At 45.8% G+C, this 23,771-nt stretch overlaps 1 protein-coding gene across 1 annotated transcript in view; it reads right to left on the minus strand.

Annotated features, from left to right (window-relative positions):
• Positions 1–23,771, minus strand: part of PTPRT (protein tyrosine phosphatase receptor type T) — a 1,692,228-nt gene that overhangs the window by 1,287,369 nt on the left and 381,088 nt on the right. The window lies entirely within an intron of this gene.

Below are 23,771 nucleotides of genomic sequence, written 5' to 3' on the forward strand. Positions count from 1 at the left end.
AAGGGGGTGGTAATGAACAGAGTGTCTGAATTAAGCAGACCACTCTTACCCAGTCCAAAGATCAGGGCTTGATCCATCACCGTTATTTATCTCACTGCACCATCCCAGCTCAGAACCTGGCTATATGCAAATCAGTCTGTCCCTGGCCCAGTGCATCATGGGAACAGGGCAGACTAAACTACCAAGCCAATTCTTCACCAGAAAGGAGACAAGCTACCGGGGACCGGTTTCTGGCATTTCAGCCTTCTTCAGCCCGGCTTGCTTGAATCCTGATGGTGCAGTGAGAAAGGGACTCATGTCTGAGTATACCCTGCCACACCTATAGTGGCCAAAAACGATTCAGAAAAGGGGGTGGTAATGAACAGAGTGTCTGAATTAAGCAGACCACTCTTACCCAGTCCAAAGATCAGGGCTTGATCCATCACCGTTATTTATCTCACTGCACCATCCCAGCTCAGAACCTGGCTATATGCAAATCAGTCTGTCCCTGGCCCAGTGCATCATGGGAACAGGGCAGACTAAACTACCAAGCCAATTCTTCACCAGAAAGGAGACAAGCTACCGGGGACCGGTTTCTGGCATTTCAGCCTTCTTCAGCCCGGCTTGCTTGAATCCTGATGGTGCAGTGAGAAAGGGACTCATGTCTGAGTATACCCTGCCACACCTATAGTGGCCAAAAACGATTCAGAAAAGGGGGTGGTAATGAACAGAGTGTCTGAATTAAGCAGACCACTCTTACCCAGTCCAAAGATCAGGGCTTGATCCATCACCGTTATTTATCTCACTGCACCATCCCAGCTCAGAACCTGGCTATATGCAAATCAGTCTGTCCCTGGCCCAGTGCATCATGGGAACAGGGCAGACTAAACTACCAAGCCAATTCTTCACCAGAAAGGAGACAAGCTACCGGGGACCGGTTTCTGGCATTTCAGCCTTCTTCAGCCCGGCTTGCTTGAATCCTGATGGTGCAGTGAGAAAGGGACTCATGTCTGAGTATACCCTGCCACACCTATAGTGGCCAAAAACGATTCAGAAAAGGGGGTGGTAATGAACAGAGTGTCTGAATTAAGCAGACCACTCTTACCCAGTCCAAAGATCAGGGCTTGATCCATCACCGTTATTTATCTCACTGCACCATCCCAGCTCAGAACCTGGCTATATGCAAATCAGTCTGTCCCTGGCCCAGTGCATCATGGGAACAGGGCAGACTAAACTACCAAGCCAATTCTTCACCAGAAAGGAGACAAGCTACTGGGGACCGGTTTCTGGCATTTCAGCCTTCTTCAGCCCGGCTTGCTTGAATCCTGATGGTGCAGTGAGAAAGGGACTCATGTCTGAGTATACCCTGCCACACCTATAGTGGCCAAAAACGATTCAGAAAAGGGGGTGGTAATGAACAGAGTGTCTGAATTAAGCAGACCACTCTTACCCAGTCCAAAGATCAGGGCTTGATCCATCACCGTTATTTATCTCACTGCACCATCCCAGCTCAGAACCTGGCTATATGCAAATCAGTCTGTCCCTGGCCCAGTGCATCATGGGAACAGGGCAGACTAAACTACCAAGCCAATTCTTCACCAGAAAGGAGACAAGCTACCGGGGACCGGTTTCTGGCATTTCAGCCTTCTTCAGCCCGGCTTGCTTGAATCCTGATGGTGCAGTGAGAAAGGGACTCATGTCTGAGTATACCCTGCCACACCTATAGTGGCCAAAAACGATTCAGAAAAGGGGGTGGTAATGAACAGAGTGTCTGAATTAAGCAGACCACTCTTACCCAGTCCAAAGATCAGGGCTTGATCCATCACCGTTATTTATCTCACTGCACCATCCCAGCTCAGAACCTGGCTATATGCAAATCAGTCTGTCCCTGGCCCAGTGCATCATGGGAACAGGGCAGACTAAACTACCAAGCCAATTCTTCACCAGAAAGGAGACAAGCTACCGGGGACCGGTTTCTGGCATTTCAGCCTTCTTCAGCCCGGCTTGCTTGAATCCTGATGGTGCAGTGAGAAAGGGACTCATGTCTGAGTATACCCTGCCACACCTATAGTGGCCAAAAACGATTCAGAAAAGGGGGTGGTAATGAACAGAGTGTCTGAATTAAGCAGACCACTCTTACCCAGTCCAAAGATCAGGGCTTGATCCATCACCGTTATTTATCTCACTGCACCATCCCAGCTCAGAACCTGGCTATATGCAAATCAGTCTGTCCCTGGCCCAGTGCATCATGGGAACAGGGCAGACTAAACTACCAAGCCAATTCTTCACCAGAAAGGAGACAAGCTACTGGGGACCGGTTTCTGGCATTTCAGCCTTCTTCAGCCCGGCTTGCTTGAATCCTGATGGTGCAGTGAGAAAGGGACTCATGTCTGAGTATACCCTGCCACACCTATAGTGGCCAAAAACGATTCAGAAAAGGGGGTGGTAATGAACAGAGTGTCTGAATTAAGCAGACCACTCTTACCCAGTCCAAAGATCAGGGCTTGATCCATCACCGTTATTTATCTCACTGCACCATCCCAGCTCAGAACCTGGCTATATGCAAATCAGTCTGTCCCTGGCCCAGTGCATCATGGGAACAGGGCAGACTAAACTACCAAGCCAATTCTTCACCAGAAAGGAGACAAGCTACCGGGGACCGGTTTCTGGCATTTCAGCCTTCTTCAGCCCGGCTTGCTTGAATCCTGATGGTGCAGTGAGAAAGGGACTCATGTCTGAGTATACCCTGCCACACCTATAGTGGCCAAAAACGATTCAGAAAAGGGGGTGGTAATGAACAGAGTGTCTGAATTAAGCAGACCACTCTTACCCAGTCCAAAGATCAGGGCTTGATCCATCACCGTTATTTATCTCACTGCACCATCCCAGCTCAGAACCTGGCTATATGCAAATCAGTCTGTCCCTGGCCCAGTGCATCATGGGAACAGGGCAGACTAAACTACCAAGCCAATTCTTCACCAGAAAGGAGACAAGCTACCGGGGACCGGTTTCTGGCATTTCAGCCCTCTTCAGCCCGGCTTGCTTGAATCCTGATGGTGCAGTGAGAAAGGGACTCATGTCTGAGTATACCCTGCCACACCTATAGTGGCCAAAAACGATTCAGAAAAGGGGGTGGTAATGAACAGAGTGTTTGAATTAAGCAGACCACTCTTACCCAGTCCAAAGATCAGGGCTTGATCCATCACCGTTATTTATCTCACTGCACCATCCCAGCTCAGAACCTGGCTATATGCAAATCAGTCTGTCCCTGGCCCAGTGCATCATGGGAACAGGGCAGACTAAACTACCAAGCCAATTCTTCACCAGAAAGGAGACAAGCTACCGGGGACCGGTTTCTGGCATTTCAGCCTTCTTCAGCCCGGCTTGCTTGAATCCTGATGGTGCAGTGAGAAAGGGACTCATGTCTGAGTATACCCTGCCACACCTATAGTGGCCAAAAACGATTCAGAAAAGGGGGTGGTAATGAACAGAGTGTCTGAATTAAGCAGACCACTCTTACCCAGTCCAAAGATCAGGGCTTGATCCATCACCGTTATTTATCTCACTGCACCATCCCAGCTCAGAACCTGGCTATATGCAAATCAGTCTGTCCCTGGCCCAGTGCATCATGGGAACAGGGCAGACTAAACTACCAAGCCAATTCTTCACCAGAAAGGAGACAAGCTACCGGGGACCGGTTTCTGGCATTTCAGCCTTCTTCAGCCCGGCTTGCTTGAATCCTGATGGTGCAGTGAGAAAGGGACTCATGTCTGAGTATACCCTGCCACACCTATAGTGGCCAAAAACGATTCAGAAAAGGGGGTGGTAATGAACAGAGTGTCTGAATTAAGCAGACCACTCTTACCCAGTCCAAAGATCAGGGCTTGATCCATCACCGTTATTTATCTCACTGCACCATCCCAGCTCAGAACCTGGCTATATGCAAATCAGTCTGTCCCTGGCCCAGTGCATCATGGGAACAGGGCAGACTAAACTACCAAGCCAATTCTTCACCAGAAAGGAGACAAGCTACCGGGGACCGGTTTCTGGCATTTCAGCATTCTTCAGCCCGGCTTGCTTGAATCCTGATGGTGCAGTGAGAAAGGGACTCATGTCTGAGTATACCCTGCCACACCTATAGTGGCCAAAAACGATTCAGAAAAGGGGGTGGTAATGAACAGAGTGTCTGAATTAAGCAGACCACTCTTACCCAGTCCAAAGATCAGGGCTTGATCCATCACCGTTATTTATCTCACTGCACCATCCCAGCTCAGAACCTGGCTATATGCAAATCAGTCTGTCCCTGGCCCAGTGCATCATGGGAACAGGGCAAACTAAACTACCAAGCCAATTCTTCACCAGAAAGGAGACAAGCTACCGGGGACCGGTTTCTGGCATTTCAGCCTTCTTCAGCCCGGCTTGCTTGAATCCTGATGGTGCAGTGAGAAAGGGACTCATGTCTGAGTATACCCTGCCACACCTATAGTGGCCAAAAACGATTCAGAAAAGGGGGTGGTAATGAACAGAGTGTCTGAATTAAGCAGACCACTCTTACCCAGTCCAAAGATCAGGGCTTGATCCATCACCGTTATTTATCTCACTGCACCATCCCAGCTCAGAACCTGGCTATATGCAAATCAGTCTGTCCCTGGCCCAGTGCATCATGGGAACAGGGCAGACTAAACTACCAAGCCAATTCTTCAACAGAAAGGAGACAAGCTACCGGGGACCGGTTTCTGGCATTTCAGCCTTCTTCAGCCTGGCTTGCTTGAATCCTGATGGTGCAGTGAGAAAGTGACTCATGTCTGAGTATACCCTGCCACACCTATAGTGGCCAAAAACGATTCAGAAAAGGGGGTGGTAATGAACAGAGTGTCTGAATTAAGCAGACCACTCTTACCCAGTCCAAAGATCAGGGCTTGATCCATCACCGTTATTTAACTCACTGCACCATCCCAGCTCAGAACCTGGCTATATGCAAATCAGTCTGTCCCTGGCCCAGTGCATCATGGGAACAGGGCAGACTAAACTACCAAGCCAATTCTTCACCAGAAAGGAGACAAGCTACCGGGGACCGGTTTCTGGCATTTCAGCCTTCTTCAGCCCGGCTTGCTGGAATCCTGATGGTGCAGTGAGAAAGGGACTCATGTCTGAGTATACCCTGCCACACCTATAGTGGCCAAAAACGATTCAGAAAAGGGGGTGGTAATGAACAGAGTGTCTGAATTAAGCAGACCACTCTTACCCAGTCCAAAGATCAGGGCTTGATCCATCACCGTTATTTAACTCACTGCACCATCCCAGCTCAGAACCTGGCTATATGCAAATCAGTCTGTCCCTGGCCAAGTGCATCATGGGAACAGGGCAGACTAAACTACCAAGCCAATTCTTCACCAGAAAGTTTTTGTCTGGCATCCCCCTGCTCTCTGCTAACTCTGTGCCCATAGTTAATCACCCGGATTTTCCTTTACTTCAGGCATACAGCATGTCCAGGAGTGCTTGAGCCTGACGATGGTGGCGGACCTCTATCAAGAGAACACCCACCTTCTATACGCTCCCTGATGCCTCTGGCCACTGGACACGCTCCTCTTCTATCAGCTGCGCACCACGTGCCGGAAGCTGCATCCCACTTTTCCTCAACCCCCACCTAACATGCCAGCTCTGGATTTCATCTATACCTCCTCGTCCCTGCACAAATCAGTCTCCAAATTCTATGCCCTCACTCTAGCGTCCGCCCCCATTTTCTCTGATCGTTCTTGGGAGGCATGGGGCGCTGATCTTGGCACTGACATCTCACCAGCTGACTAGCTCTATTGCTGTAATCAGACAAAGAAGTTGTCACCAAACTACCGGCTTTGTTTGATCTATTTCAAGTACTTGCATAGACTTTACCGCACCCCGGTGCAGGTCCATAGGCTCGGGCTCACTCCGGGAGACAATTGTGTGCATTGTGCTGCTCCTGTGGCGGATTTTGCTCATCTTGCATGGCTTTGTCCTAGGGTCTCGGAGTTCTGGCAGGCGGTGTGTTCTGCCATTTCAGACATTACCGGCGCTGCAATGCCCCCCAATCCACCTCTGTGCCTTCTTGGATTTGTCAAGTTCTGCCCTGACATCTCCGGCCGTCTGATCGTGATGCTGCTGGTCCTTGCTAGGCATAGGGTGGCCATGTGTTGGGGTCGCAGCCGGCTCCCACGGTTGACAGTTGGTTGGAGGATGCCTCATGGTGCCAGACTCTCCTGTCGGAGTTCTGGGATTTGATGCCTGCTAGGTCCCAACCTGTTGACATCTGGGGCCCATTGATTACCTACCTTCTTTCCCTTTCCCACCCTAGTGGCGCTGCCTCTCCCTCGCTCTCTGCCGGCCTTGGGTCCGCGGCGGCCACGGGAGCAGGTCAGTGACTGCCTCTCCTCCCTGCAGTTTGCCCTCCCCGTTCCTTTTTCCTTACACCTTTATTGCTGACAAAGCTCTCTCTGTGTTTTCCCACGAGGGAGGGACCTTGATGAGAGGGGGCTGTGACATTCTCCTCATGATTATTTACTTTGCTGAAAGTTGATGCTTATGTGTAATGAAACGCTTGACCTGCTTTCTGTTTTGTATATTGCACTGCGAAGTTGCACAATGTACTGTATATGCCTTGATTTTTCTCAATAAAGGTATTTAAAAACTAAACAACAAAAATAAAAAAAATAATTAAGCAACATCAAGAACATAAAGGTTTTTAGATGTTGCTTCTATGATGATGTGAGAGATTGTATATGGAGTTATTCAGCTGAACCCCACATCTGGAAGCTGTTCTGGGGATGCAGGTGGCATGGTTTTTACCCGAGGTGGGAAAAATGTTTCATGGCGCCTACGAAATTGGTGGAATTTGGCATCTCTGCATTACTCTTGTAATGCCAATTTTTTTCCTGCCTGGATCCAGAATTGCGAGATGGTAAGCTCAAATATCTGTGAGTTTCTAACACTAGTGGCCAAGAACGGTTGCGGTCAGAGTGCTGCTTCTGCAATAGATTTGCAGCTGCTTGAGTGGCAGCAAAAGCAACATGAATGGCTGTGCTAGTTTGCACTGACTTTTCAGCGCTGCTCGCACTACTGACTCAAAATTGCTACGAGAGCAGCACAACATGCCTATTTTTCACCTTGTGGCGGAGCTCCATGGAATCTCACAGAGTTTTTGTGTAAGTTAGTGGAATTCCACCCATCCCTAATTTTTACAAATGATCCACAGACATAACAAATGCTAACAAGATATGACAAACCATGGCAAGCTACAGTTTAAAGGAATTAATTGTGTGACTTCCTGTTTTACTGACATAATTTACCACTCTTGGATGGATTGGTATACACCTTTGAAAAGGCACCATAGGTGGCATACATCAATTTAGATGTCAACAACATGTCTGGACATAATATGCAACAGGTGCCCTTCAGAACATGCTACAATGTGCCTCCTGAAGTCTTCACCATTTCCTTCTGGATGTTAATCAGACCTTCAAGGACTCATGGAGCAACCTTTTTGTATTTCTGTATAAAATGTGGGCTAGATTTACGACCCTGTAACACAACGCACTGCAGCATTCAAAGCTGCTGCTCTGCATTGCGGGAGAGAGGAGGAGAGCCCCAAATCTACGGAGATATGGTTCTCGCCTCCCCTCTCCCTAGTGACTGCGCACAATCATTCTGGCAAGCATCTCGCACACACCATTGCACAATAGTGTAGAGGTGTCTGTGTGAGTTTAGCATAGGTATTGTAGTGGAAAGGTTCCCTTCTAGGTACCAAATACTACGTCTAGACAGACTGTACAACTGTTCCTACATTGTATGTGTGCTAAAATGGTCAGCACACATGTAAAGTCAGAATCGAAAGGAGAATTAAAAGTATTTCCTGTTTTAACACCTGCTTCAAAGTGGCATTATTTTTTGGCAAAAAACCCTGTCTCCTTTTGGTAGTAGAAAGGGAGTTGAGTAAAAAGTCATTGGTGGTTCCTTGGGAACACCCATGTATCACCCATGTACTTCTGACAAAGAGTAAAGCTTAGGGCTGCTTCTCGCTACTATAAGGCAACTTTCCAGCACAAAACAAGAGTTGCGTTAGAAGGCAAATCCTACAAAAAAGTTTTGCCGAGGTTTGCGTCACGTTTGTACAGTGGTTAATTTGTACAACAAATTAGTGTTGGGGTTCTAGTCAGGAGGCAGCTTGCACCAGCCCATTTCTCCTGTTAGGGTCACCTTAAACAGATTCAACTGCTAACCATGAAAGTAGAGAGGATGTGTGGCATAATGGCCAGAGCTGCTGACTTCGGAGCTGAGGAACCAGGTTTGAGTCTCGGCATCGGCTCAACATCCTGTGATTCAGGGCAAATCACTTAATATCCCTGTGCCTACCATAAATTAATGTGTCCTTAACTGTTGCTCATGAAAATAGCTGTTGTTGATGATTAAGTTCCGGTGCTGACCACTGCTCAAAATAAGCACTGCTTTTGTGACACAAACCCAGCAGAAAAGGTTTGTAAATGTGTGGTTGAAAGCAGCATGGAAACTGCAATCTCTCCAATGATTGTCCAACTCAAACAATCAGAATTCAGACTTTGGACTCTGGTGGAATCCTGGATACAGCACTAGCACGGGCGAAATGTAAATAACATTGGTGCAATTTTGAGAACTGTGCTTGGTACACACCACTACACGTAGGTACGCAATATTTATGGTACAAATGTACAGTGAACGGCTAGCGCGCTTGACCTCGGACCTGGATATCTGGGTTTGAGTCTCGGTAACAACGCCAAACATCCGGTGATTCTGAGCAAATCACTTAATCTCCCAGTGCCTAACAAAAATGAATGTGTGTCCTCATGTAACCTAACTGGTGCTATGTAAAGCGCTCTGATACCCGATTTGGGTCAAATTCGCGCTATATAAAACTCTGCGAAAAAAAAAAGTTTGTGACCAAAGACGCAGAGAAACATCAAAATTAGAAAAGCAGTTTACTGTGTTTTTTTTGCAGTTTTTAAAAGGGCAAAATTTGTCAACCATGAGGATGCATTTCATGTACAAATATTGGGCAAAAAAATGCAGTTTCATTTAGCACAATTTTCGCGAATTTCTGCATAACTATATGAAAGCAAGTTACGTGAATTTTGCACACCCCTAGGAGGTACCCAGCCCCCAACAGTGCTTCAAGGCCATAGCAACTAATCTATAGCATTTAAAAAATGTTTATCACATTGCACAGCAGAAATTGCTGTAATAATAACCACTGATCAAATGTGTGGATGTATTTTAATATACTCGCTTGGAGGAGTAATGAAACGGTTTCTAAAGATTTAAATAGCCTGGGATGGAGGGACTGATAGTGGGGGTCCTGTGTGCTTCTTGTACTATGTCTGACACTATGACTTACAAATATGTCTCACTACCCTCCCCGCTGAGCCCACACACACGCTTCTCTCTGCATTGGCTGGCAGGGTGCCTTGGTAGCCATGGAGACTTCCTGTAAAGTCACGTTCTCTGCTCAGAAGTGTGAAGTTAAAACTTGTCAGACCTGGGCAAGAGATATTGTGACAGCGCTGTAAGTGAGCTTGGCTGTGTGTTTGTACTGATGTAAATGTAAGTCGACCCATTATGGCATCATTATGCGCCCTACTGCCAACCCTGTCATAGTCAAGAAAATAGAACCAATAATGTATGAGCATTTTGCTGATCAGACAAGATGGCGGAAGCAGGAAGTTTGCATGCCAGCTTTCTTCCAATGTAGCGAAAGAAGAGGTATCTCTCTTCAGTCATAGGATAGAAAGCAGGAGCGCAAAGCCTTTTGGGCTCAAAGGGTGCCCCCCCCCCCCCGGAGACAGCTTCTCGGACACACACAGTTTTTTAGGTGCTGTGGGATGGTGTCCCTCTTCTTGCAGCCGCACCTGAGTACTTCAGAGGTCTTTAAAATACCATTTACTTGCTAACGGGGCTTTGTTATTTTTCACTCTACTCATAAACCCATCACCACCCCCTCTACGTCACAACCTCCTCTCACAAACAATACTACACAACCAAATCCGGTGCATGAAACATATACATCAGCACCCCTTTTCACTACACCTCAAAAGCAAAACATATCACACACACCATCACAACAAGATTTTCATAGCAGAACACCTCATAATACTTACCATCACAAAATACATACATATACCCAACTTTCAAACCACATAAAGGAACAAACTCCAATGCCAAGCTTTCACTCTTCCACCACACCTAACACAGATACAGCAATACTGCACCTCTCTTATAACCGCCTCTCATCAATTGGACAATTTAGAACATTACCACATTACCCACATGCTGCACCATCTCCCCTGACTCATACACCTTCCACCTTAATCACACGCAAAAAATATATGCAACATGCCACACCTCACAACATTGCTTCCCCAAGTCTACATCACAACAATGTTACACCACAAAAGCAACACAGCACTCCATCTCACTCTCAAACACCATCTCCAAAACATACACATGCAGACACATCAAAACGTCTTCTTAGCATGCTGGATGAGGAACATGATAAGGAACAGTTACACGATTGCCATCCTAATACTGCTAATACCAGCACAAAAAACACACCTGCTACACACCCACACAACACTGATCACTCTTCTACAAAACAAAGTCCGACTATCACCAAAGGCCACTCTCTACCCTGTCTACTAATAAATGCTCGATCCCTCTCTAAAAACACGCATCACATCTACGACCTTCTCACCGATTCAAAACCAGACATACTATTCATAACCGAATCATGGTTGGGAGAGGATATGGCTCCAGTCCTGCATGAAGCCATTCTTTTAGGCTATCAAATAATTACCCAAAATCGTATAGCCAAAAAAGGCAGTGGTCTAGCTGTTGCATTCAAGCAAACAATACATATCACTAAAGTTGACAACATCTCCATAAAGAATTGTGAGGCTCTTCCAACAAGATGCAATCCTACACCGTCTTCCACCTCTAACTTCCTTCTCCTTTACAGACCTCCACCTAGCAAGGCAACATTCCCAGAAGCACTTCTAGACACAGTTTCAAACCTGATAACAATACACTCCAACCTATGCGTTCTGGGTGACCTTAACATTTGGTTTGATAAAACCAATATGACCCATCCAAAAACACTAATCACCGGCCTAGACGCATTGAACTTGCATCAGATTGTCCACAATCCGGCACACACCGCTGGACATATCCTAGATGTCATTTTTGCTAATACTGAACTAGTTACCTTTCAAACTATAACTCCAGTCACATGGTCAGACCACCACTTGCTTGCTTTCCAACATAAAACAACACTAAGCGACTCACCTAAAACTACTTTACATCCATCCACCTATCGGCCGTGGAACAAACTCAATTTGGAACACTTGGAAACACAACAAACATCCAGTATTATTCTGGAAACCATAAATTCTGTTCAGAATCTATATGAGTGGCTACAGGAAGCTTTTGACATCCTGATACCACTCAAAACCACACAACAGAACAAAAAAAAAGCGCCTTGGAGAAACATAGAAATAAAAGACATAAAACAACAAATTAGAAAGCTGCAACGTACCTGGCACAAAACAAACGCCAAACAAGACAAACTTCACCTACAGAATATTAACAGATTATATAAGCTAAGAAAAGGTACTATTCAAACAGAATTCAAAATGCTAAATGTGCAAATAAAGAGTTCTATGAAATACTCAATGAATTTCGCAAACCAAATTGCCTAGAAGGAACTCATCCTGTTACTTAAGATTTCACAGATAAACTGGCAAATCATTATACGGACAAAGCAGACACATTGGACTCGTACTTAAAACAGAAACAAAGCACCAGCACTAACCCTTGTACAAAACAACTATCTAAGAATGCTCTAGGCAAGCCTCTCCGTTCCTTCCAATACATGTCACACAATGAATTTATGGACCTGGTCAAAGCAAGCAGGCCTGCCGGCAGCCCTTCTGACCCCTGTCCGCCACAAACTTTGACCTGCTGAACCCTGACAACTACAGACCCATTACAAATTGACTTTCCTGGGCAAACTGATAGAAAGAGCAGCGTTCGCCCAGATGTCACATTTCATTGAAGAGAATGACATACTTTCAGATTTCCAAACAGGATTCCATCCGGGAAGAGGCACTGAATCTGCCCTCCTTGCCTTCTGGAATGACCTAAAGAATACAGGTGACCGCAACGGGGTTGCTGCGCTACTCCTCTTGGACCTCTCAGCTGCCTTTGACACGGTTGACCATGACACTCTGAAACAAAGACTTTATGAAGCCGGCATAGAGGGAACTGCTCTAGACTGGATCGCGTCCTACCTTCGAAAAAGAACTAATGTCATCCAAACCCCACCTTTCTCATCCAAACCGTACTGAGGTTCCGTGACGATTTGAACCCGTGTTTTCAATATTGTCGGAAATACATAATATTGGTATCAGCGAACCGCAAATGATCCATTTAGCATATCCTGGTGTTTTCGCTACGCTACGAGCAAGAGTACTACTGTTACGAACATTTTTCTGATCTACCCATGGCATCCATCTTAGATCATGGCAGCCATTTTGTGTTTCTTGCCCTCACATATGCAATAACCTCTGATCACTTCATTTCGATTAAGGACACGTAGCCTTAGCCGGCGATTCACCTCTTTAGTGACACGTGCACCTTGGAACAGAACACGCTGTAGCTGCATGACTCGAGAAAGGCTGCCTCCTCTGCCCGAGGCCAGTCCTGCTATACTGGTTCTTGTGGTCGTTGGCCTGATCACGATTAGGCGGCCGAAGCCGGTAGCCTTGCCCATTTACAACCCACAAACATCCCTTATCCTGCTTTTCTATCTTCTGCACCTGGCTCTGCTCCTTTCCTTCTGGGCCTTTATTAGGGGGAGGTAACGAAATTTACGATGAGGCGGTCCGGGTCTTGAATGAAAAGTTGACATGAGATTATGATGGAAAAGTGGGAACCCCTCGTTCGTAATGTTTTGACATCAGATATTGTCGACGATTCCTGTGCAACGCCAAATATTTATTGTTTAGGACACAAAGGTTTGGGAATGTACTAACATGTGAAGAATTTGCCTGAAGCCCAATTTTTAGTATATAAGGAGCAACCCTCTTTGTACAAATCGAACAGGCTCCTAGAATCTGCCCGTGTGTAGTTTCTGTGACTTCTGTGTCCCTGCAGTAATAAACCTTTGGTCTTTGACGCCACCATCGAGAAGCCCGTGTTTCTGTTTATTTGTGCACCAAGACAGGTGGAACTCCGGGGTCTTCGGGTGTTGTTCCCTGACACCTCTGGACGGAACCAAAAAGTCCAGAACTCCAATTGACGCCCAACGTGGGGCGACGTCATTCGGTACCGGTCCAAAAGCCTGAAGAGTTCGAGAAGCTTCGTGTGAAGATTCCTGAGGGAGGCGCCCCACTTCATCGATCCCGGCATATCGCAAAAGTGGCCCGACGTTCTCTTCCACGAGGGTTCCCGTTCAGGACGGCTGCAGTGGGCCGTTGCCTTGACCGTCGCCCTGTCTTGGACCCGAGGTGCAGTCCTTAGTACGGCGAAACGTGACGGGTTTCTCCTTGGTGACGTCTTCAGTGCCTCAGTTAAGTATTTAGTGGTTGCTAGCTGGTTATTTCGTGAGGGTTGTTAAAATCCTTTTTTGGTTCTTAGTTTGGTTTGGTTTCGTAAGATTATCACTGGCTGTTTTGGTTACGATAATCTATTTGGTTTGGTTTGGGTATCGATACATTTGTTCGCTTTTGGTAGGCCTAAGTTCTTGGTTCGAGTGCACATCCCTGTTTGTGTTGTCTGTTCTGTGTTCCGGATTACAAAATGGTAAGTCGGAGAAATTGTATGTTGTCGTGTTTTGGTTGCAACAGTGATTCACGATTGGAGGACTCATGTCTGGTTCCTCCGATTGGGACTCCTCTATATGATCTTTACTGTAAGCATGGTGTGGGTCCTATATCGTATAATGAGGTATGGGTCCGATACACTGAAAAGGACGGTGTCCTTAGTTGGCCACTGCATGGTAGTTTTGAACCCGAAATCCTTGACAATTTAGAAGTGAAATTGTTTAAGAAGAAAGCCCGGCCGGCAATGTTTGATTCTTTCCGTTATTGGCGAAAAGAATCTAAACAGATAGAGATTAAAAGGTTGAAAAAAGAACAGAAAGAGCAAGAGTTAACTTTAGAACAAGCGGCTAAGCAGCTGCAAGATAACGAGTCTGAGAAGGCAATGGAGATAGCCACTAGAGAGCGTAACTTAGCGATAGATAAGTGCTATCCTGCCTTGCCATCAAGTACGACTAAGATAATAGAGGATCCTGAAAATGATCCTCTGTTGTCTTACTTGTTACGGTCACCACCACCGTATGCACAGGGTACTACGGCTCCACCTGTACCAAATGTTCAATTGCCGGTTGCTGGACAACCTGGTATTCCTGCTCCTGCCCCTCAGAATCAAGTTCCTGTACCTCCTATGGTTAATGTAAATGTTCCTACGGCACCTCCTCTTCCTGGGTTGCCGACTTCTCTACCTATACCCGTATCGCTTACACCTACTGTTTCACAAGCTATCTTCCTCGATACTCCTACTGTCCCGCTATCTGTTCCAACTGCTACTGTGTTCTCTGCATCTGCCAGTATGTTGACTCCGCTTTCTGTTCGTCGAAGAATCACTGATTCTGTCTCTAACATTCTGTCTCCCTTCTATAAATCTTTAATTAAGACTCCTACTTCTGACTCTGTACAAAGACGTAGTCAGCTCCCAAGTACTGAGGAACGGGGAATATTAGATTCCACGGCTCTCAGATGGATTTCGAAAAGTAGGAGATATAGCACGAGAGATGTACTAGATACATTTATGCAGTGGAATGAACCAACGCAACGATATGTCTTTGACGAGATGTGCTCTCTTTTACGTGAGGAACTAGAAGAAGATGACTCTGAATTGAATTTAGAAGACTTAATTAAGGTTCAGAAAGAGTTTGCTGCAGGAATGATAGTAGGTCAAAATATAAAAGAAGCAATGGAACTGATTTTAAGTTATAGGAATGATCCATCACTTCGTTCACCGAGAGACTTAGAGAAAGGTAGTACGAAGCTGAATCGCCAATATCCAATGAGGGAGGTTCCTTCAATTTGGCGTGAAGCTGTGCAAGCTAATGCGGCCCATGGTATTGCAGCCGCTCCGGCCCAATTCCAGAGAGTGTGGATACACATTCCGTGGACGCGAGCCGAAGTGTTAGCAGTGAAGCAGGCCTTGCCAGACCCGCGTAAGAATCCTGCTGGATACTATAAGGAATTAGCGCAAACAGTTGAGGCTTGTGTAATGAATCTGGCGGACATTGACATGTTATTTGGCAATGTAGTTCCGCAACCAATTTGGGCTAAAATCCGTAAAGAGAATCATCCAGTTGCCCTAGGTGGTGATTGGGCAGCTATCATTGCAGCGGATGGTCAGCAAATAGGTGGTTCCAAGCCCGAACCTCTAATTGCTAATCTTCCAGGTAGAATAATCGACTTAATGAAGACTCTGATGCCAGCATTGCGTGTTAATTGGGACAAGTTGGCCGCATGCAGGCAAAAGAAAGACGAAAGTGTCTCCGACTTTTTCACGAGGTTCGAAGAGACTTTTGTAGATCACAGTGGTCAGGATATGAGCACAGAAGGAGGACAGAGACTGTTTGTCGATAAATTCGTGCACAATTTGTTACCTGAGCTATGCAATAAATTAAAAGATTCCGAGAGTGCGTGGGCTGTCTCTACAACTGCGCAAATACTTGCAACTGCACAGTATTATGAAAACAGGGATAAAGAGGAGAAAGAGAAATCAGATAAGAAAACGAAAGACTTAAAGACTAAAGTTCTTTTGCAACAGGCATATCCGCCTCGCATGAATCAGACTAATACGCAACAAGGATCGTATCAAAGGACAGATTATAGTTCTCAGAGACCACAATATCAGTGGAATCAGTGTGCGTATTGTAAGAAAGAGGGTCATTATAAAAATGAGTGTCCAGTCTTAGCGCAAAATAACGCAGCAGCAGCTCAGAGAGGTCGTGGTGGTTTTGTGCAGAATTCTAGAGGTCGAGGACGAGGTGCTATGCCTCCACAGACAAATGATCGCCCTTCCAATCACTTTGATCAACGAAATGGACAGTCTGCTCAACAAAATAGATCTCAACAGTATCATGTTGAGGATTATTGTGAAAATGATGAGGGATTTCAACAAAGTGAGTACTAGGACAGCCATGGACAGAGAGAGGGAGTAGTATCAGTTCCAGTGGATCAGAGTGGGCCTTATGTCGCAGTAGCAACATCAGGTGTAGTCGAACCGTTTCTGTTGGATACTGGTGCCGCAAAAAGTTCGATCATGCATGCGAAACTCCCTGGCGCACCTTTGTCCGGCTTAACAAATGTTTCTGTAGGTTTTTCAGGCGCCCCTGTTTACAACCCCGTATCTGGTCCTTTGTCTATTTCTGTTGGACCGTGTCAATTGAAAGCACCCCTGATTTTGACGACAGGTTGTAATGAAAATCTGCTTGGTTTAGACTTGTTAAAACGCCTATATGCGACATTGTACTGTTCTCCGGAAGGAGTGCAGCTTACGTTGGGTAAAAAAATCACCTCTCCGATGTACTTGTCAATGGATGCACTCCCGCCAGAGCTGCGTTCACTCCCTGATACTCTTTGGGCGACTGGTCCTAATGATGTAGGCCTTTTAGAAATACCACCATATGTAGTCACTTTGAAAGCAAATGTAAAATTTCCACGAATTCCTCAATACAAGATCTCTAATGAAGGTGAACGTGCACTTTTACTGATTGTGCAAGATTTGATTAAGAGAGGTGTGGTTGAAGAAACTAGAGGAAATGTCTGTAATAGTCCTGTATTACCGATTTTGAAACGAACTGATCCTTCAAAGCCTCCAGTATATAGGTTTGTTATTGATCTCAGAGAAGTTAATAAGATTGTGGTTCCGCAGTTTCCTGTGGTTCCAGACATTACTGCCTTGTTAACGTTGATTCCTGCAACAGCTACATGGTTTTCAGTCATCGACTTGAAAAACGCCTTTTTCAGCATTCCAATAGCCAAGGAAAGCAGAGATATTTTCGGCTTCTGTCTAGGAGGTCGAAGCTTCAGATTTAAACGCGCTCCACAAGGCTATTGTGAGAGCCCATCCATTTACAGTCAGGCATTAAAAAGTCAGTTAGATTCCTTTGTACTTCCTCCAGGTTCTGCTCTAGTACAGTATGTAGATGACCTTCTAGTGGCTGCCGATGACAAGGAAACTTGCAAAGCAGCTACAATTTCGTTATTGCATCATTTGTCTAAATTGAATCACAAGGTGTCACCTTCGAAAATGCAATATTGCTGCCAAGAAGTGACCTACCTAGGTCATCTCTTGTCAAAGGAGGGAAGGAAGTTGACCCCAGAAAGAATAAAAGCAATTACGCAGATGAGTGTTCCTCGCACACAGAGAGAAGTGCGTGCCTTTTTAGGCATTACCTCTTACTGTAGGCAGTGGATCCCACATTTTTCTCTTTTAGCAAAACCGTTGGTAGCTTTGACTGGGAAAAATGTTCCGAGTCCGGTGCCATGGTCTGCTGAATGTCAGGAGAGCTTTTCTGAGTTACGAAATGCACTTTGTTCAGCTCCTGTATTGGGCACACCCGATTACAGCAAGCCATTCACGCTCTATGTTCACGAGAGAGAAGGTTGCGCGTTGAGTGTTCTGACACAGAAATTTGGTGATAAACAACGCCCTTGTGCGTATTTTTCATCAACATTAGATCCGGTAGCTAGAGCGTTACCTAGTTGTTTGAGAGCTACAGCGGCAGCTGCGGCTTCCATTCGACAATCTGCTGGTTTGGTGATGAATAACATGCTAGTGGTCATGGTTCCTCATGCTGTGGATACACTCATGAACAGAACTAAGACACAACACCTTACCAGTGCGAGATTATCTGGCTACGAGCTGACATTGCTAGCGAGTCATATTCAGATCAAAAGATGCAATGTATTGAATCCAGCAACACTGTTGCCGGCTAATCAAGAGTCGAGTGATTCCGAACCCCATGATTGTTGTTTCAGAACCGAGGAGGAGACAAAAGGACGAATTGATTTAAAAGACACCCCATTGTCAGATCCGGATGGCACGTTGTATGTTGATGGGTCATGTTTTAAATTGGAGAATGGTGATGTGACTGCTGCCTATGCAGTAACGACTTTGAGGACGATTGTGGAGACTGCAAGAGTGAGTCAGAATTCTGCCCAAGCTGCAGAATTAATCGCCCTAACAAGAGCGTGTGTTTTAGCTAAGGGAAAGAGAGTGAATGTGTTCACAGATAGTCAGTACGCGTTTGGCGTGGCCCATAGTTTTGGCCGTTTGTGGAAAGAAAGAGGTTTCATTACGTCCCATGGGACTAAGATTCAACATGGTCAGTTAGTTAACGACTTGTTGGAATCTCTAACCTTGCCGACTGAAGTTGCGATTGTGAAATGCAGTGCGCATAAAGCAATCACGGATGATGTTGGTCGTGGGAATGCTTTTGCTGATGAGACTGCTAAACAGACAGCTAGAAATATGATGAGTAGAATGTATGTTGCAACATCTGCAAGATGGATTTCCGAGTCTGGAATGTGTGAGGATACAGTGGAAAGTGTGAAAGAGATTCAGAAAGAGGCAACTGAGGAGGAAAAACGTGCATGGAAAGAAAGTACGGGCAAGTTGGATTCGAATGGGTGTTGGATTGACTTGTCGGAACAACAGCGTTGGATGTTGCCTGATGCGTATGTGCTTGCAGTGGTGACAATGGCACATGGAGTAGCGCACATAAGTTCTAAAGGAATCTGTAAAATGTTGGCCCCAGTTTGGAAGAATGATGGGATTAGTAAATGTGCAGAGAGAGTGGTGAAAAATTGTATGGTATGCCTGATGCATAATCCTGGCAAGGGAACTCCTACTCCTGCTGGTCACTTCGCTCCACCTTCTTGCCCCTTTGAAGTGATTCAGTTAGACTTCATTCACATGGATCGGTGCAATAACTTAAAATACGTCCTGGTGGTAGTTTGTGCTTTCTCCAGATGGATCGAAGCATATCCACTAAAGGACAATACTGCCCTATCAACTGCCAAAATTCTTCTCAAAGAATATTTCCCTAGGTTTGGAATGCCACGGATTGTATGGTCAGATAACGGAAGTGAGTTTATAGGGAAAGTTATGCAGCGTGTGTGTGCCGGTTTAGGTATTAAGCAAAAATTTCACAGTGCAAACCATCCCCAGTCTGCTGGTTTAGTTGAGGGTTACAATGGCACCCTCAAACTAAAACTTGCTAAAATACAGGCATCCACGGGTTTATCCTGGCCAGACGCACTACCCTTGGCTTTGTTATCGACGAGAGCGACTGTGCATTCTAGAGTAGGGCTTAGTCCATACGAAATTGTCTCCGGCCGTCCTGCTAATGTTTGGGGAGTGCCAAGGCCAAAGGATCTTTGTTCTCTAGAATACCCAATGTTGATTGATTACCTTTACGACTTGACTGCTAAATTGAGTCTTATTCACCAACAGGTTTTCGATGCATTGCCAAAGCCTCCAGAGAGTCCAGGTCATCAGCTGAAACCAGGTGACCACGTTGTGGTACGAAACTTTACGAGGACGAAGAACCTTCAGCCCAAATTTGTTGGCCCCTTCCAGGTGTTGTTAGCGACGAGAACTGCTGTTCGTGTGGCTGGTCGCAAGCACTGGATACATGCAACACATGTCAAACGTGTGCCCCTACCACTTCCTTACGACAACTGGGTGAAGAAGGGAATTGGTGCCTCTGAATTCGAGCAAACACCCAAGTTTATCCCTTTCAGCGATGCCGAATTGATAACTGACACTTCGAACTCTGACTCTCCTCCTGAAACTACTTCTTTGACTCCTGAACACTTGCCCTCTGCATCAGAAGAAACTTTGCCATCTGCGAACTTGAACATTGCAAACTCTATTGACAACACACTGTTTCCTGATCAAACGATTCCTGCAAAACTAAGATACAACTTACGATCTCGTAATAAGGACAAATAAAGCAGGAAACTGCCTATTGTGATATTTGAAATTTTGAACTTTTGCCTTCAGCCAGGAAGTTTGCTATTGTTTTATTGTTTTTTAAAATTGCCTTGCCGTCTGGGTAGCCGTAGGGTCGTGGCTGTGTGCCTAGTTGAATCTGCGGGGGTCAGACACAAGGTCGATCTTTCTGTTAGTTCTGGGAACTCCCAGGGCTGATAGAGGCATTTTCATCTACGTACACATCATCAGTGGTCGCGAGCGGATTGTAGAAGATGGAACTTCCTGCGCTGCAACGAGAAAATGTGATTTATGTTCGCAGAAACAGACTTTACAGAATCCTTCATAGTAAATGTTTTCTGATGCAATGTGCTATTACATTTTTAATTGTTTTAATAACGTTGGTGGGTGGAATCGTTTTTGGTATAAATTTAATCTTTGTGCCAGTAACTACAGTACCTCCCCTTGATTCTGCTACTTCTACTGTTTCTTCCATACACTCTTTTCACTCGTTTCCTGAACATGAGCAAGCTCGACGCTCAGAATTCATTAATAACACTTTTGTACAACTCTTGCACCAACACCAACTGGTAGTTAACACTACAGACTGCTGGGTGTGTGGCTTGATACCCCACACTATGGATAAAGGCATTCCCTATCTGGTCTTGCCTTTTAGCTATAATGGATCATTTCAGGCCTTTCAAACCATCTTTGCTTATGCCCTTGAAACCTATCCTCCGCGTCCACCACGTTCCACTAAATATGACTCTGCCAACAAAGCTTTAGTCCAGGGAATTATTGACATGATCAAGGACGTCAATAATACTCCATCCTACCCTAGAGACGAATTGCGAGTATATTTGAGTTGGAATTCTTCAGAGTATCGCCTTAGTTTGGGAGAAAGCAAGCGTAAAAGCTCAACTCCAATCTGGGTCGTACCTCACCGAGGTCAGGTCTGTTTGCAAGGAAATGGGAGAAATCCGAGAGCTCAGCTAGGGAGGAGTGAGTGCGTAGAGACTTACGTGTTTCCGTCTAACTCTTCCCCTGCTTTTCTTACTGCTAGGGGTACCTACTTCATCTGTCAAGACAGAGCGTATACATGGTTGCCTGCTGACTTTTCAGGTTCATGTTATATTGCTCGACTGTTGCCTCCAACATACACTGCTTCTTCTGACTACCACAAAATCAGAGTAGCAAGAGGTGTTTTCAGCAAGGAAGACACCGCTGGTCAGGAAGCCGGAGACTTCTTCAAAGGCTTCCTTCCGTTCTGGGGGCCTATGGCCAATAGTAGAAACATACGTCAGCTAACACGGGTAGTTGAATCTACTATTACCGAAACTGCTGGTGCCCTTAGCAATTTGACAGCTGAGCTTCAGGCGGATAGACTCATGACGTTGCAGAACCGTATGGTTCTAGACGCAATACTTGCAGATCGAGGTGGGGTATGCAGAATGATCCAATCGAGCTGCTGTGTCTTTATTCCCAATAATGCTCCAACAGTCTATGAGGCGATCTCTAAACTACACAAGATTTCCGACTCTATACACGTAGACAAGGGAAACTGGTCCTTCATGGAGTTGTTTTGGACTCTGAGATCAGCGTGGGGATGGAAGGTTCTGATGGTCATTGGTGTCATCTTAGTATTCCTATTCTCATGCTGCCTGATTATCCAGTGTGGTCCTGCTCTGTGTAGTCTTTGTGCTGCAACCTGTTTTAGGAAACCACCTGCGTTTGGAGAAAAGGCGCGAGAAAGGATGATGATACAACAACATGTCATTGACTTGAAGCATAGAATTAGACTCTGACATAGACTGAGTAATTGCCTATGTAAGGGCAAAAGGAGGGTCTGAGGTTCCGTGACGATTTGAACCCGTGTTTTCAATATTGTCGGAAATACATAATATTGGTATCAGCGAACCGCAAATGATCCATTTAGCATATCCTGGTGTTTTCGCTACGCTACGAGCAAGAGTACTACTGTTACGAACATTTTTCTGATCTACCCATGGCATCCATCTTAGATCATGGCAGCCATTTTGTGTTTCTTGCCCTCACATACGCAATAACCTCTGATCACTTCATTTTGATTAAGGACACGTAGCCTTAGCCGGCGATTCACCTCTTTAGTGACACGTGCACCTTGGAACAGAACACGCTGTAGCTGCATGACTCGACAAAGGCTGCCTCCTCTGCCCGAGGCCAGTCCTGCTATACTGGTTCTTGTGGTCGTTGGCCTGATCACGATTAGGCGGCCGAAGCCGGTAGCCTTGCCCATTTACAACCCACAAACATCCCTTATCCTGCTTTTCTATCTTCTGCACCTGGCTCTGCTCCTTTCCTTCTGGGCCTTTATTAGGGGGAGGTAACGAAATTTACGATGAGGCGGTCCGGGTCTTGAATGAAAAGTTGACATGAGATTATGATGGAAAAGTGGGAACCCCTCGTTCGTAATGTTTTGACATCGGATATTGTCGACGATTCCTGTGCAACGCCAAATATTTATTGTTTAGGACACAAAGGTTTGGGAATGTACTAACATGTGAAGAATTTGCCTGAAGCCCAATTTTTAGTATATAAGGAGCAACCCTCTTTGTACAAATCGAACAGGCTCCTAGAATCTGCCCGTGTGTAGTTTCTGTGACTTCTGTGTCCCTGCAGTAATAAACCTTTGGTCTTTGACGCCACCATCGAGAAGCCCGTGTTTCTGTTTATTTGTGCACCAAGACAGGTGGAACTCCGGGGTCTTCGGGTGTTGTTCCCTGACACCTCTGGACGGAACCAAAAAGTCCAGAACTCCAGTACTCCACCAAAGCAGGGGTCCCTCAAAGTTCTATCATCTCACCAATGCTTTTGAACATCTACATGAAGTCTTTACCAGTACTGATCAATAAACTTCACCTCACGTGCTACAACTATACAGATGTCACGCAAATACTCCTTTAACTCGTTTCTATGGTCTGTAATATTGCAAAAAAGGTGTGAAGAATGTGGGATGAGGCACGTCCAGGCACAAAGCATGATTAGCCCGCGTGCGCCATGCAAAAGATTCTCCATACAAGCTGAGGTGTGGAGCCAAGACTGGTGCAAACTTTTTGTAGAATGCAGCGGTAAGACTGTCTAAGCCAGGGGTCCTGTCTCGAAGGAGGACCCTGATGACTTGCACAACCTCTTCTTCTGTGAATGGCTCATCCAGATAAGTGGGATTTCCATCCTCCAACCAAAGCAATTGCACCGAGTCGAAGAAGGAATCAAGGTCTGGCAGCGTAGTGTACTTTGCCGTCAATAACAGCATGGAATAACATTTGCTCACTCACCTCTGCCAAACCGACTACAAGGTTCTTCATCATCTGTACGCAGTTCAGCAATATAATCACTAGCCCAGAGTTTGATCAGCCTGGAGGCCAGCGTCTTGCCCAGTCAATCACTTTCATCATGAAGTCGGGATCACATATCTTTGCCTAAATAATGTCTTTCTTGCTGCGCAGCTTACTCAGAATCATTGATCTTGCTCTGTATGCAGGCCAACGTAGATGTGCTGCGGTCTGCATAGAATAGAAGTGCCAGCGCACAAATGTCAGTCTCGAAGCATGTCTGCGCACAGAGTAATGCGTGCAAAATGCTAGCCTGTTTCACAATGCATTCCCCACATATCACCATCTTGAACGCCTCCCAAAAGGTCGAACAGGAATCAACTTTGCCCACATTGCGCACAA

The sequence above is a fragment of the Lissotriton vulgaris genome, chromosome 7 (assembly GCF_964263255.1).
Source record: "Lissotriton vulgaris chromosome 7, aLisVul1.2, whole genome shotgun sequence".
NCBI lineage: Eukaryota > Metazoa > Chordata > Amphibia > Caudata > Salamandridae > Lissotriton > Lissotriton vulgaris.